Source organism: Vombatus ursinus, unplaced genomic scaffold (genome assembly GCF_900497805.2).
Source record: "Vombatus ursinus unplaced genomic scaffold, bare-nosed wombat genome assembly UNPS02009835.1, whole genome shotgun sequence".
Lineage (NCBI taxonomy): Eukaryota > Metazoa > Chordata > Mammalia > Diprotodontia > Vombatidae > Vombatus > Vombatus ursinus.
This window is the reverse complement of record NW_020949613.1, coordinates 21,458,652-21,476,038: the sequence shown is the minus strand read 5'-3', so window position 1 is coordinate 21,476,038 and position 17,387 is coordinate 21,458,652.

The following is a 17,387-nucleotide window of genomic DNA, read 5'->3' as shown; positions in this document are numbered from 1 at the left end:
TCTATCTATCTATCTATCTATCTATCTATCTATCTATCTATCTATCTATCTTTTTTTCCTCCAATTACCCTAATACTGACAAAGATCTCAAATATCATCTTTCCATGTAGGAATGTAAACAGTTCAACTTTAATAAATCCCTTAAGATTTCTCCTTCTTGGGGCAGCTAGCTGGCATAGTGGATAGACCACCGGCCCTGGAGTCAGGAGGACCTGAGTTCAAATCTGGCCTCAGACACTTACTAGCTAGCTGTGTGACCCTGAGCAAGTCACTTAACCCCCATTGCCTCCAAAATAAAAAAAAAAAAGATTTCTCTTTCTTGTTTACCTCTTCATGCTTCTCTTGAGTCTTATAATTGAAAGTCAAATTTTCTATTCAGGTTCTGGTCTTTTCCTCAAGAATGCTTGAAAGTTCTCTATTTCCCTGAATGTCCATTTTTTCCCCTCAGTTTTGCTGGGTAGGCGATTCTTGGTTGTAATCTTATCTCCTTTGCCCTCTGGGAATATCATATTCCAAGCCTTCTGGTCTCTTAATGTAGAAGCTGATAAATCTGGGGTTATCCTGATTGTGTTTCCACAATACTTGAATTGTTTCTTTCTGGCTGCTTGCAATATTTTCTCCTTGACCTGGGAACTCTGGAATTTGGCTACAATATTCCTAGGGATTTTCCTTTGGGGATTTCTTTCAGGAGGTGATTGGTGGATTCTTTCAATTTCTATTTTGCCCTCTGGTTCTAAAATGTCAGGGCATATTTCCTTGATAATTTCTTTTTTTAAAATTTATAATAGTCAAGATTTTATTTTATTTTATTTTTTCATTTTTTTACTAATTTATTTTGATTTATCAATAATCACTTCCATATGCTTTTGAGTTTAAAATTTTTCTCCCCCTTCCTCCCCACCACCCTCCCCAAGATGGCGCACAATCTGATATAGGCTATACATTTACATTCCTATTAAACATATTTTCACATTAGTGATGTTGTAAGTAGAAATTAAAACCAATAGGAAGAACCATCAGAAAGAGGAAACAAAACTCAACAGAAGAGAAAAAAAATATCAATTCAGCTTCCACAGTTCTTTCTTTGGGTGTGGATAGCATTTTCCATCACAAGGCCTCTGGAGATGTCTTAGATCCTTGTATTGCCAGGAAGGGTTAAGTTTATCAATATTAGCCATCACACAACGTGGCTGTTATTGTGTACAATGTTCTTTTGGTTCTGCTCACTTCACTCAGCATCAGACCATACAAGTCTTTCCAGGTTTTTCTGAAGTCAGCCTGTTCATCAATTCTTATAGCACAATAGTATTCCATCACATTCATATACCACAACTTGCTCAGCCATTCCCCAATTGATGGGCATCCCCTCAATTTCCAATTCTTTGCCACCACAAAAAGAGTTGCTATGAATATGTTTGTACATGTAGGTCCTTTTCCCATTTGTGTGATCTCTTTGGGATATAGCCCTAGAAGTGCTATTGCTGGGTCAAAGGGTATGCACATTTTTATCTTATTGGAAATGCTTCTAGCTGTCCCCATTACATATTATGCTTGCTGAAGGTTTTAGATAGATGCTATTTATTATTTTAAGGAAGACTCTATTTATACCTATGCTCTCTAGTGTTTTTAATAGGAATGAGTGTTGTATGATAATTTCTTGAAAGATAATGTCTAGGCTCTTGTCTAAGTTTTTGATCATGGCTTTCAGGTAGTCCAATAATTTTTAAATTATCTCTCCTGGATCTATTTGCCAGGTCAGTTGTTTTTTCAATGAGATATTTCACATTGTCTTTTATTTTTTCATTCTTTTGGTTTTGTTTTACAATGTCTTGATTTCTCATAAAGTCATTAGCTTCCATTTGCTCCATTCTAAGTTTTAAGGAAGTATTTTCTTCAGTGAGCTTTTGGACTTCCTTTTCCATCTGGCCAATTCTGCTTTTGAAGGCATTCTTCTCCTTTGTGGACCTCTTTTGACATTTAGGTTAGGCTATTTTTTAAGGTGTTATTTTCTTCAGTATTTTTTTGGGTCTCCTTTAGCAAGCTGTTGACTTGTTTTTCATGGTTTTCTTGCATCACTCTCATTTCTCTTCCCAGTTTTTCCTCTACTTCTCTTACTTGTTTCTCAAAATTCTTTTTGAGCTCTTTCATAGTTTGAGACTGATTCATATTTTTCTTGGAGGCTTTGGCTTCTGATTGTATGTTTTGATCTTCTTTGTCATTAAAGAAAGATTCTATGGTCTGACTTTTTTGCACTGTGTGCTCATGATCCCAGCCAATTATTTGACTTTTAAACTCTTTGTTAAGGCTGGGGTCTGCTTCCAGTGTGGAGAATGTAATGTCCCAAACTTCAGGGGTTTTGTGCAGGTGTTTTCAGAGATACTTCTAGGGACCTGTAAATTTTCAGTTCTTCCAAGGAGATATGATCAAAGGTGAGGTGCATGCTCCTTTCATGGCCTGTGCTCTGGTCTTTGAGTGACCACAAGCATTCTTTTCTGTCTTGGAACTCTGAGGAGGATTCCCTTTCCACAGCCACCACAAGTTCCATCACACCAGCACTCCTCCTCGCCCCAGGTTTGCCACCTAGAACTGTGAACCAGATCCAAGCATAGGCAAAGCAAGAGATGCCTGCCCCAGAGCCAGCAAAGAGATCCCTGCAATCCCCTCTGATCAGCTGCTTGATCCCTCCTCCATCTGTGGGCTGAGAGCTCTAGAAGCAGCTGCCACCCCGGGGCTGTGCCAGAACTGAGGCCGGACCAAGTTCCTCTCCCACTAAGGTCACAGACTTTCCTACTGACCTTCTAAGTTGTCTTTGGTGTTTATGGGTTGAGAAGTATGGAAACCATCACAGCTACCTGTGATTCAGTCCCCTGAGGCCTGCTCCAGGATGCTGAGGCCTGGTCTTTGCCTGTGGGGCCAATGCTGAACTGCTGCATTCCTTTCCCAGCCTGGTGCAACAGACTTTTCCTGATGACCTTCCAGGTTGTCTTGGGCTGGAAATTTGTTTCACTCTGTCTTTTAGTGGGTTCTGCTGCTCTAGAAATTGTTTAGAGCCATTTTTTTGTAGGTATTTGGAGGGGTTTGGGGGGGAGCACAAGCAAGTCACTGCTTTTAGTCAGCCACCTTGGCTCCACCCCCAAAATTGCATTTTGAGAACCAAGAAGTGAGGGACTATAACAATTCATCAGGCTTTTGGGAGCCAAGATGGCAACAAAGAAGATCAAAACATACCACCAGAAGAAGACAACAAAGCCAAAGCTCCTACATCCAAAGCCTCCAAGAAATATATGAATCAGTCCCAAGTCTTGGAAGAGCTCAAAAGGGATTTTGAGAAGTAAGTAAGAGAAGTAGAGGAAAAACTGAGAGTGATGCAAGAAAATCATGAAGAACATCAGGCTTTTAGATAGCTACTTCACAGCGTTAGGACTGGAAAGTGTAACTCTGACCAGAGACAATTGAAGGAAGAAGAACCAGAGTGGACATTCTACCCTGGGGCTAAGGAGCTTCACATGACTTTCAAGGGTTTTGCATGTTTTACAATTTTCTATTTAGGCATCACCTGAGGAATTTGGGAAGCCTAATTGATTTTACAAATGTAACCTGTGGGTTGGCTTCTTGATATGACAATATCTCACCTGGAGTACTTTCACTATTTTAGGACAACTAAATTTTTATTTTTATTCATAGCTGGAAACTAGAGTTTGAGGAACTAAATGTACTTATTATTTTTTTTTTCTTTCTGACATGTCCTCGATGCCATGCTTGGTAAAACAGTAAAGTGTTTTTCCTAAGGAATCCATCACTCTATTTCTATAGATAGCTTGATGTCTGTATCATTTGATAGCTGCTGTTCTAGAATTTAAAATGTAATATAAGCTCCTTAACCTGTCGTTTAAGACTTTCCACAATTTGATCCCAACATTCCTTTTCAGCTTCACTTCATGCAGCCCCCTCCTTTACTGGCTCTACATTTTAAACTCTTTCCTGACCTCATCCTACACTCTCTTACCACCAGGCATTTGCCAGTCACCTGGAATGTACTTTCTCCATATCTATGCTTGCTGAAATCTTTTTTTTTTTTTTTTAAATCTAGCTTTAGCTTGACAGGACTTACTTTTCTGTTTCTTTTTACCTGAAATTCTATTTTTCAAGATGACACTTTACCTTATTACAGTAGCTTTGAATAGGCCACTCACTTAATTAAAAACAAAACCATACCATGGTTCAACATGGTAAGCTTCTTAATGCTTACAAGACAGTCCAAACTCCTTAGCCTGGTATTCAAGGCTTTCTGTTTTTTCTCTAACCCACCAATTCATCCTTATCCATTCCCCTTCCCATATCCTTAAAAGCTACACAAACTGTATTATTCATTGTATTTTCCCACTTTTGTGCTTTTCTTAACCTATTTCCTCTTCTTGGGACATCTTTCCTCCAGTCTCTGTATGCCAAAATCCTATTCATCTCCCAGGTGTGGGGAACGTGAGGCCTCGAGGTCACATGTGGACTTAAGGCTGCAGGTTCCCCACCCCTGTTTAGGGTTAACCCAAATGTCACTTGCCCATGATTTCCTCAATTTCCTGAATTTCCTTAGCCAAAAGAAATTTTGTATTCTTTTGAAATTTCATAGCATTTTGTATTTCTCCTATGTCATTTTATCGTTTTGTATCTAGTTATTTGAGGAAAGCCCTATTTTCCTCGTGATAGAATGCATCTTAAAATTACACAATACATAGCAGGGTAGTAATAATCAGTAATTCTCTCCTGGTATTGAAGAAGATGGACTTCTGTTTTGTACATAACACCTTTTGTTTCTTCTCAGAGACTCTATCTTTCTGTATTTCTGTTCAAATTAGCAAATATTTTGATGAAATTATAAACAATTCTTCACTTGAACAAATGAATAATATTCTCACTTTCTTCTCCCAAATGCTCTTCTCATTTACATAGTGTTTGCAGTGAATATATTAAGTAACTGGAAGGTTTTTTGAACATGTTCCCCATTGTAATCTTTTCCATCAGATCTTGGTCTGCTTTAGTTGAGTGGGCACACACTTCCTTTCTTGTAAAATGAAAGACCTATCGAGCTAATAGGCAGCCTGCTCCATTTCCATTCAGGAAGCAGTGTTTCAAAATGTACAAGAGCTGTGGTCTTAAAACACTCTAGAGAGTAAGGTTCTTGCATATTTCAGTTCGTCACCAGCCCAGACGAAGGTTTTCAGGCAGTCTGGATAAAAGTCATTGTGCTCTTGTGATGGAAAACCAAAGTAGCACTTAGGATTGTTATTGAGTTTTTGCCAGTAGCTATTTTCTTACATTAGAGACTGTGGTAGTTGTTGTTGGGCATATAATTCCCAATACATTTTTGGTAATCAAACTGGGTGCCAGTGATCACTATGAAAAATTATTATGTTTGAGTATACATTAGTATTACTGACACAGACAGGGAGAAAACCTAATGGACTGGCTAAATTTCCTCTCTTGATTAATTAGATCAGAGCTAAAATAATCCAGTACTGAACATTCCATGAAATGCATAGATTGGTGGAAACACTGACCTTTTGGCCAATAGCCTACAACTATTGGTTGGGATGATGTATCTCGATCAGGAAGAAACTTCCAAGGTTGTCTAGTCCAACCCCCTCACTTCACAAATGAGAAAGCTAAGGCCCAGAAATGTTATGTATTTTGTCCAAAGTCACATAGGTAATACATTTCAGAACCAGGGTTTTAAACCAGGATAACACAATCACACATACCTCCCCATGTGCCACCAAAAAAATGAAGAGTTATACTTTGGCACTTTTTTTTTTTTTAGGCAATTGGGGTTAAAGTGACTTACCCAGGGTTACACAGCTAGTAAAGGATGTATGTTTAAATTTTTTTTTTTAGGCAATTGGGGTTAAGTGACTTGCCCAGGGTCACACAGCTAATAAGTGTCAAGTGTTTGGTCTGAGGTCAGATTTGAACTCAGGTCCTCTTGACTTCAGGGCCAGTGTTCTATCCACTGCACCATCTAGCTGGCCCCCACTTTGGCACTTTTATAGGCTCAAGGAGGAGATGAAGGACTTGTTAAATACCTCTAAATACTAAAGCTGGGATTTCTTATCTTTAGCTTCTTAAAACTGAACTTTCATGAATGAAGAATCAATAAATCTTTAAGTATGTTGATTCATTTTCTTTTTTTTTCTATGAGAGATCACATCAGGAAGTGAATTGTGAATTGTGAATTATAACCATCAAAGACCTTGCCTAGGCTAATATGGAAAGTGTTTTCTTTTTTCCTAGCAAAAGGAAGGATGTTCCATTCCCCACCTCAGTTGATAAAGTCAATATAATCACACCCAATGAGGTTTTAATGTAAAAGCAAGATACATCTATTCCATGATCCTGCTATCAGATACAAACTCCTCTGTAATTGAATCAAGGAGGGAACATTACAACTGGCTGAGCAAAGAAACTAGCTATTACTCTGGGGGCTTTAAATAACTGGATAGACTTCAGAAATTTAAATCCCAGGCTTGCAGCAGTTGTGGAAGGGCTGTGCCATCTACACTTGTGTTGGAGGGGAATAGAGCAGAATAAGTGCTTATATAGTACCTACTATGTGCGACTGTACTAAGCACTGTGCAAATATTATCTTACTTGATCCTTACAATAACTCTGTGAGGTAGGTGTTGCTATTATTACTATTTTACAGTTGAGGAAATTGAGGTAAATAGAGGTCAAATGACCCTCCCAGAGTCACATAGCTAATGAGAGTCTAAGGTTGGATTTGAGCTCAGGTTTTCTGGACTCCAGGACTAACACCCTATCTTTTGTGTCATCTAGATGCATTAGGGGGCAGTTGGAGTAGGAGGCAACAGATTTTCTCTCCTTATACCTCTATTGGGGTATAGAACTATTGAACCCATGGAAGGCATGTCATCCTGAGGAGAGCAAAGGTACACACACTTTCTAGACAAGCACAGAAAATGAGAAATAATCAACTGATGAAGGTAGTAGCTTTAAGGAGTGTATGCCCTTACAATAGGGATATGAGCAGACTATAGATTCAAGAAAGGAGCAGACCTGATCCTGGTGAACTCAGAAGAGACCCAACACACAAAGGGAACAATGTGAGGTCTCCATGAAGAAAAAAAAAAACAAAAAACCGAACATTTCTAGGCCTTCCAGTACCAGAAGTTGCAAGGGGTCTTTAGCACATGCGAATCTTACACATGTGCCTCACTACCTTTATACCCTAAACCTGAGTCTACTTTTTCTCCGGTTACAGAATGTATTTGTGGGAATGTATACCCCAAGTTTATTGTGGGGATGTTTTCTACCTGTGATTCTTACCATGCATTTGATTAATTCCTTTGCTAAGAGCTATTCAAGTCTATTGGCTGTTTATTAATGAGAAGTACACCTATGGGGACTCAAGATATAGTGTTGAGAGTAGCCTCACAGGGTTACTGCTAGAACCTGAGTTCACAGTCACACTCTGGGAAACCAGTTCATTTAAACTAATACTCACCAGCATTCTATAGGCAAAGATCACTGGTGATCCAATCCAATAAACATTTATTAAAGCACCTACTATGTGCCAGGTACAGTGTTAAGCAATGGGGATACAATTGATAAAAAAGAAAGATGCTTGTCCTCAAGGAGCTTACAATCTAAAAGGGGAGACAACAAAAGGAAGCAGGAAAGGGGAGGGTGTGAGACACCAGAGGGCATCTTGTTCTGTGGAGTTGAAACCAGGAAGATGAAAAGTGGAGCGAGCTGAGAATCCAAGGTCTGCCCTTTAAAATGAAGGTATTTCGAGAAGTTTGGTCCTTTACTCTCCAGCCCTCCAATCAGAGGGGAGAGGAGACTGAGGGAGATGGTGTCAATCAAACTTTGAGATAAAGTTTAGAAGGGATGAGCTTTTCCCCAGAGGGGTATCTCCTTCTGGGGAGTTAAAACCAGGTTGGGCAGCATATGCAAAGCGGAGTGGTGATAAGAGAGACTAGAGAACAAGAAACAAATAATTATAGCTAGTTGGAAACCATTATTGTTTATTATTGAAGTTCTGAAGAAAGTAGATGGTATGAGTTTTAAGTCCAGAGATTAAATCAATAGTTGCTGCAACATTTAATGTTATTTTTTTTTCTGGGACTTAACTAAAGATCTATGAAATGTGTCAAATATCCTTTGGACAATTTAGTGACCTTTAAATTGATTTTATTCCTTTTTTTCTTTCAAGATAAAGATATTATTTATTTATTTTTGTATTCATTTAAAAAGATTTTGAGTTCTGATTTTCTCCCTCTCTTTAGAACCTCTCTTACCCATTGAGAAGGCAAACAATATGATAAAAATGATTTTATTTCTAAAAATGGAGATATTGAAGAAGCAACTATATAGCTTTATGATGAATATCCATAAATCTTTATACAATTAACAGAAAATTTAGATAATTTATTTTAGTCAAGGAATTATTTAAGTTCCTCACTTAGATTTGGCAAATCCACAGCAGCACTTCTGGTTAAAAAATAAATGAACTTCAAAACAGAGATGACTGGAGAATAAAAAACTTGGGTTGTGGTGTGGGTGGAAGTGAGGAAGGATAGCTGTCTTCTTGCCCTTGAAAAACTATCTCATGAATGAGGGCTTAAAGTTATTTTGCTCTGCCCCAACAAGCAAACCAAGCAGCAGTGAACACAAATTGCAGAGATGAGTTAGGCATCACATAAAGACAAACTTGCTTAGAGTAATTAGACCTGTGCAAAAATAGAAAAAGCAACTAACTAGGGGGCTCAATGGATAGAGCACTGGGCCTTGAGTCAGGAAGAACTGAGTTCAAGTCCAGCCTCAGGCACTAGATGTGTGACCCTAGGCAAATCACTTAACTTTGTTTGCCTCAGTTTCCTCATCTGTACAATGAGCTGGAGAAGGAAACGGCAAGCCACACCAGTATCTTCGTCAAGAAAACCCTATGGACAGTATTGGCATGCTATGATCCACTGGGTCACGAAGAGTTGAATATGACTGAACAACAACAAAAATAGAAAGAACCTCTTCCTTGGGAGGCAGTGGTGATTTCCCCTTTCCTGGAATTCATCAGGGTTGTTGTCCAGGGGATTTCTGTGCAAGTATGGGTTTGACTAGATGATCTCTCAGGTTCTTTCTAGATCTGAGGTGGTCTGAATGGTTCATAAGCAGTTTGATTTTTAAAAATACTCATAACACACATAGAGAAACCTAAAGCTTTTATACTTTTAGGCAGTCTTGAAGGAATGACTTTTCTGAAATTTTTGTTTCTAGCTGAATTTCTTGAAATGTTCTAACTCTACTTCTCTCCATTTAAAATCCTCTTTCTCCTTCTCTTTTAAAAATAGCTTGTTATTCAGTGAGGAAATATGTGGCCTGTGTTACACCTGAGCTTTCTCGGGAGTTGCTTTTAAATTGTTTTCAGCCTCCACAGAATGCAAATGATGTTTGCATTGTTTTCCTCCTAAAGAAAAAGTTGGATATTTTCATAGTTGCATTCTAAAATGAGATGAAGCTGGCAACAAACTACTTATTAGCTGGAATGTTTGCAAGCAGGGGCTTGCTTAATCAAGGAAAGCGTTATGCTATAGGGGTATATATGTGACATACCATGTAACACATCTATAATCTATATTCAATACACACTAATCCAGCTAGGTGGTGTAGTGGATAGAGCGTCTGACCTGGAGTCAGGAAGACTCATTTCCCTGAGTTAAAATCTGGCCTCAGACACTTGCTAGCTGTGTGAGCCTGGGCAAGTCACTTAACCTTATTTGCCTCAGTTTCCTCAGCTATAAAATAAGCTGGAAAGAGGGCTCTGAAATCAGAGGACCTAACTTCAAATCTTGGCTCTGTCTCATTCTACTTCTGTGTCTATGGACAAGTTACTAAGTTCTTGTGGCCTAGTTAGATGGCTAAGTGGTACAATGGATACTGCACTGGACCTGGACTCAGAAGGACCAGATTCAAATCTGACCTCAGACACTTACTAGCTGTGTGACCCTGGGCAAGTCACTTGATTGTCTCAATTTCTTCAACTGTGATAATGAAGATTACAATAGCACCTACCTATCAAGGTTGTTAGGAATATCAAATGAGATAATATTTATAAAGTGCTTAGCCCAGTGCCTGGCACATAGTAGGTGCTTAATTAATACTTTTATGCTTCCCCTGCCCCCAGTTTCCTTTGTTTCAAATGAGATGGGGGATGGGGTGGCCTGTGGTTCTTTCTAGTTCTAAATCTATGATTCTATACATGAATCACAGAATGCAAAAGCTATTGACTGTGGATCTCTTTGCAGATAAAGTTAGCCTGAAAATACTGTTCTCCAGAATGTTAAGAACATCAGTGTGAGCTTTCCTTCCCATATGACTTATTCATCAATGCCACAGGAGTTGTTTCTAGTTTTATAGACTCCCTGCATCAACTAAGGAGTAGTCCTTACTTATCCATACAGTAGCCATAAGCATACAGCAGATGGCACTCAGAACACTTATCAAAATAGTCAAGAAGAGGTCTTCTTTAATTATTTTCCAGTATCAGAAAATTGCCTGGAAAATGGGATACATTAACTAACAGAAAACAGCCTCTACTCCTTAAGTTACACAATGGAAACTGTGGCTTTCTGAAGACCACACTTTCCACTCTGAAAAAAGAATGCATGAAATTCAAAGTAAACATACTCAAAACACCACATTGAGTTTCTTTCAATGAGAAGAGCCTTTGTGATACTTTCTACAACCTTTGAATTTTCAGTGTTTTCAATGCTTTTAGCGGGAAATGTTTATTTTCATAGAAGTGTAATTTACATTATTTTAATTTTCCAAGAAAAAAAGGGAGAATGATACACATAATATCAAGATAAACAAAAACCCCTCTTACCACAAGTTCTTTTTTTTCCCCAGAGTTTTGGCCATGCTTTTAATCTGTTGTGTTACTCTAGTTACTGCCATTAGTGTTAAGCTGCAGTCTATATTTTGCCTGTCCTGTATTTTCATTCAGCAAGCTAAGTTTTGACGACAATATTTGAACTCTGTTCCAAAATCTATTAGTCCCCAGAAGTATGTGAAAATACAACAGAAATTCAAGGTTCAAAGAAATCTCAGAGACCATCTAGTCCAATGCACACCTGAACTGGAATCTTTTCTGTGATATTAAGGACAAGTAGTCAACCAACTTCTGTAGCAAGAAGAGATTGAGATTCTGGAATTCGTTGAGCTTATCTTAAACAGATTGATTTTAAATACACACACACACACACACACACACACACACTCTCGCACTGCTTGTTAGTCTCATTTAAGTTTAACGGAACAACTTTCAAGATTTTGAATTATTTCCCAATGCATTTCTTGATGTTGGATCTTCTATGACTTTCTGGATTCCTCTCCATTTAAGTGGTCCATTCAACCTTGGGACAGACTTAATTGTTAGAAAGTATTTAAACTGAGCTTAAATTTTCTTCTTCATAACTTCTACTCTCTGATCCTGATTCTATTCTCTGGGATGGTCAAGTCTAAGCCCTTTTTCTTCCATAGACCAACTCTACAGAGTCATGGCTAGCAGTCTGTATACTACATGAGTCACAGTCTTGCTATTAATCAGTATCAATGCAACAGGTGAAAAAATACATTAACATGTCCATCCCTGGTATAGATTTGTGCCTAAATCAACAAATTCAATGGGTTTAGAAGTGTTTCTCGTGTCCCTATTTAAGAAAAAATAGTTTATGGAGTCATGACTTTTCAGTGGTTGAACTGTTGTTTTGAAATATGTTGGCAATATATTGTCCAACATTTTAGAGCATGAAGATTTATAAGTAATAGTGATCAGAACTAGTGGACTTTGGGGAGCTAGAAACTAATAAACTGTGGGCAATGATACTTATTTCCCCATGAGTTGCATATCTGCTCACACTGCTGTTGTGTTTAAACAAGGGCTTTCTTCTTGCCCTCTTGATACTAGTTATTCATACATTTAAAAAGATACATTTAGTGAAAGCTCTAAATGCTTTTATTGCTGTCATTTATTGAACATTGTCCACAAACATAAGTTCTATGTGAAACTCAGATGAAGATAAATAACAGCAGCTTATTGTAAATAGGAGATAATAAGTGGTTTTGGTCCTATCCTTTTCATGTAATCACCACTGCCTCCAGATTGCTGCTGTTGTTTGGTTGTTTTAGTCATGTTTGATTCCTCATGACCTCTTTTGGGGTTTTATTGGTAAAGATAATGGAGTAGTTTGCCATTTCCTTCTCCAGCTCATTTTATAGATGAGGAAACTGAGGCAAGCAGGGTCAAGTGACTTGCCCAGGGTCACACTGCTAGTGAATGTCTAAGGTCACATTTGAACACATGAAGATGAGTCTTCCTGATTCCAAGCACAGTGCTCTATCCACTGCATCACCTATGTGCTAAAGGATGGACTAAATGTTCAGTGGTTCAGTCAATAAGTATTTATTAAGTTCCTACTATGTGTCAGGCTCTGTGCCGGGGATACAAAGAAAGGCAAAAGACAGTCCCTGCTCTCAAGGAGTTCACAGCTTAATGGAAGAGACAACATGAATCAATTGTGCACAAACAAGATATGCACAGGATAAATTGGAGATAATCAATAGAAGAAAAATGCTAACATTTGTGATACAACTATAGTGCTCATGTTTTGATGGGTAACCAATAATCCTTTCTTAGACTTTCTTTATTCACAAGAATAATTCTTAAATTTTTGGTCATTGAAACACACCTAACACCTATCTATGGGTTATACAAGAGTGAAGGCAGCTAGATGGTGCATTGGATATAGAACTGGACCTGGATTCAGGATAACCTGAGTGCAAATGCAGTTTTAGACACCAACTAGCTATGACTCTGGGCAAATCACTTAATTTCTCTCCGCCTCAGTTCCCTCATTTATAAACTGGAGATAATAATAGTACCTACTTCCAAAGGTTGTTGTGAGGATCAATTGATATAATATTTGTAAAGAACTTTTCAAACCATAAAACATTATATAAATGCTAGCTTTGACAACTATTACATTACTATAATCATTATATTATTAATATTATATTATATTGTATTATATTATATTATATTAATTTATTATTATAATTGTTGAAATAGCCATGTACTTCCTAGTAGCATGTTTTAAGAAGACAGTAACCAGATGAAACTATGTTTTCATATCTGTGTTGTCAATACTGTTGTATTTCCTGATGAATGTTTATGAGTACAACATTCATTCAACAACTATTGAGCATCTACTGGGTGCAATTGCATTGGTCATCTTAATTATTTCCCCATTCTTTACTATTCCTGCATGACTCCCAAGTAGAGACATCTCATTCATTCTGCCTGACTGATGTGACTGTCAGTGATTTGTGCATAATAAATTTTGCTAAGTGTCTAGAAAAAAATGCAAGAATTTAAAGAATGATCAACAGAGCATGAAAAGGAGGGATTTCAGTATATGGACAAAGAAATTTTTCAAACACTGGTTCTTGGTTTCATGTTTATTGTAATCTTACTTTTTTGGTCTGTGGAGGAGATACTGAAAAATTTTAATAACATTTTCTGTGAGGTTGACTTATACCTTTCTTTCCTCTTAACTGTTTTGAACTTAAGGAGTTTGCTTAAGGAGTTTACTTCCAAGAAGTATTTACTTTTTAATCATTGTCTGGCCCATCATCATCAGGTTTAGAATTTTATCTCTTTTTAAAATTTTTTTAACATTTGTTTTTAAAACTGTGAGTTCCAAATTCTCTCTCTTTCTTCCTCTCCCTCCCCCCAATTGAGAAGGCAACCAATTCCATATAGGTTGTATATGTGTAGTCATGCAAAATATATCCATAATAGTCATGTCGTGAAAGAAAAAAACAGACAAAAAACTCAAGATAAAGAAAGTGAAAAAAAAAACTCTTAAAGTTGCTTCAATCTATGTTCAGATACCATCAGCTTTTTCTCTGGGAATGGATAGCATTTTTCATCCTAAGTCCTTCAGAGTTGTCATGGATCATTGCATTGCTGAGATTAGCTAAGTCATTCACAGTTGATCATCTTACAATATTGCTGTTATTTGTACCCAATACATCTCACTTTGCATCAACCCATGTAAGTCTTTCTAGGTTTTTCTGAGAGTATCCTGCTCAATATTTCTTAGAGTACAATAGTATTCCATCATAATTACATACCACAATTTTTTCAGCCATTCCTCAATTGATGTACATCCCCTCAGTTTCTAATTCTTTACCTACAGAAAAGATCTGCTATAAATGTTTTTGTACATATATGTCCTTTTCCCTTTTTATCTCTTTTGGGAGACAGACCTAGTAGTGGTATTGCTATGTCAAAGGGTATGCATGGCTTTATAGCCTTTTGGACAAAGTTGCTAATTGCTCTACAGAATGGTTTAATCAATTCACAACTCCAACAACAGTACATTAATGTCTCATTTTCCCAGCATCCTCTCCAACATTTGTCATTTACCTTTTCTGTCCTATTATTTAATATAACAGGTATGAGGTAGTACCTCAGAATTGTTTTAATTTGCACTTCTCCAATCAACGATGAGTTAGAATATTTTTTTAATATGGCTATAGATAGCTTTAATTACTTCATCTGAAAAGTGATTACATCTTTTGATCATTTATCAGTTGAAGAGTGGCTCATATTTTTATAAATTTGACACAGTTCTTTATATGTTAGAGAAATGAGATCTTTATCAGAGAAACTTGCTTCAATTTTTTTTTCACGATTATAATTGCTACTTGTATTTCCTTCCATCCTATTTCCCCCATCCCCATTTATTCTATTCTCTCCTTTCATCCTGCCCCTCCTCAAAAGTGTTTTGCTTTTGATTATCCCTTCTCACATTCTGCCCTCCCTTCTCTTATCCCCTTCCCTTTCTATTTTCCTGTAGGCTAGGATAGATTTCTATAGCCCATTGCCTGCATATATTATTTCCCAGTTGCATGTAAAAACAATTTTTAACATTTGTTTTTAAAGCTTTGGGTTCCAAATTCTCTCCCTTCCTCCCTCCCCCACTCACCCTCATTGAGATGGCAAGCAACTCAATACAGGTTATATGCGTGGAGTCATGCAAAACACTTCCATAGGAGTCATGTTGTGAAAGACTAACTATACTTCCCTTCATCCTATCCCATCCCTCCATTTATTCTGTTCTCTTTTGACCCTGTCCCTCCTCAGAAGTGTTTGCTTCTGATTATCCCCTGATCTGCCCTCCCTTCTATCATCCCACCTTATCCCCTTCCCCCCCTGCTTTCTTGTATGGTAAGATAGATTTCCATACCCAATTGTGTTTGTTATTCCATCCTTAAGCCAATTCCAATGAGAGTAAGGTTGACTCATTTCCTTTCACCTCCCCCATTGTCCCTTCGCTGTGACAGTTTTTTTTGCCTCTTTTATGTGAGATAACTTACCCCATTCTGTCTCTCTCTTTCTCCTTCTCCCAGTACATTCCTTTCTCACCCCTTAATTTTATTTTTTAGATATCATCCCTTTATATTTAACTCACCCTGTGACCTCTGTCTCTCTCTCTCTCTCTCTATATATATATATATATTATATATATATATATATATTCCCTCCAACTACCCTAATAATAAGAAAGATCTCATGAGTTACAAATATCATCTTTCCATGTAGGAATGTAAACAGTTCAACTTTAGTAAGTCCCTTATGTTTCTCTTTCCTGTTTACCTTTTCATACTCCTCTTGAGTCTTGTATTTGAAAGTCAAATTTTTTATTTAACTCTGTTTTTTTTTCTCAAGAATTCATTAAATTCTTCTACATCATTGAATGTCAATTTCCCCCCTCATTGATTACATTCAGTTTTGCTGGGTAGGTGATTCTTGGTTTTACAGTGACTCCTCACACCACAGTCTAAACCACTCCTGACTACCTTACAGAAGACGGAAACCCAGAGTAACAACCCTGTGCCTGAGCACCCGCAGAATGAACAAATCTAAGCCTCAAGGGCAGCAGAAGGAAGAAAGAGACAGACAACTCTATACCCACCCACATCGGTACTTCCTATGCCAGAGACCCCTGAGGACAGTACAGATTCCCCATTCTCTCTCTGACAATCAATTTATCTGTTAATAAATGGGAATTTATTAAGTTCTTACTGTTTTCTAGTAAGGTGAATAGAAAAAATAGTAGAAAAAGGGCGATAGAGGAATATCTCTGCTAGTGCTATCTTTCCTCAACTGACACTAGAAATAGAATATCCTCAATGAAATAAGAAATTGTTAAAGTAAGGAATGATAAATTAAAATTATATAAATATACTACAGTATCAAAATCACTTGTACTTTTATATACCTATGAGTGCACATGTTGTCACCCCATTCTTACAGTGCTATCTCCTTGAGGGCAAATATGTCTCACTTTTGTCTTTGTATCTCCATAGTGCAGCCCACATCAGCCTTTTGGGCTTCACTTAAGGTTTATTTGTGATCCCCCCCTCAACCTCCTGTTATAGTCCAGCAGGGTATATCCCAACTGACTCTTTGTGATCCCATTTAGGGTTTTATTGGTAAAGATACTGGCATGGCTTGCCATTTCCTTCTCCGGCTCATTTTACAGATGAGGAAATTGAGGCAAAAGTGTTAAGTGACTTGTGTAAGGTCACACAGCTAGTAAGAATCTGAGACCAGATTTGAACTCAGAAAGATGAATCTTCTTGACTCCAGGCCAAGAGCTCTGTCCATTGTGCCACCTCATTGTCCTAGCAGTTGGAGGATTAGAAATAGACCCGTACAGGAGTGGGTGCTTGAGATGAGTCTTGAAGAAAACAAGGCATTCTAAGAGCCAGAAATAAGGATGGAGTGCATTGCAGGTATGGTGGCCAGCCTGCAGAAAAGCATGGAGTGCTGTGTATGAGACATAGCAAGAAAATTAATTTGTGTGAAGAAAAGTAATGAATAATGAGGCTAGAAAGGTAAATTGGGGCCAGGTTTTGAAGGGCTTTGAATGCCAAACACAAGAGGGTATATATTTTTTTCTTCTAGTTGTTCTAGATGTAATAATGCTAGAGAAGGAAATGGCAATTCATTCCAGTATCTTTGCCGAGAAAACCCCAAATGGGGTCATGAAGAGTTGGACATGACTGAAATGACTGAACAACAGTAACACAGCTTTTTGAGAAGGGGAGTGATACAATTAGATTTATGCTTTAGGAAAATCTCCTTGGCAATTCTTTGTGGGCCAGATTGGAGACTTGGGGCATGGAGAGCAATTAGGAGACTATGGAAATAGTTCAACTGAGAAGTTATGAGGATATAAACTAGTATGGTGGGCATGGGAGTGAAGAGAAGGGGATAGACCTACAGTGAATAAAGACAGTCT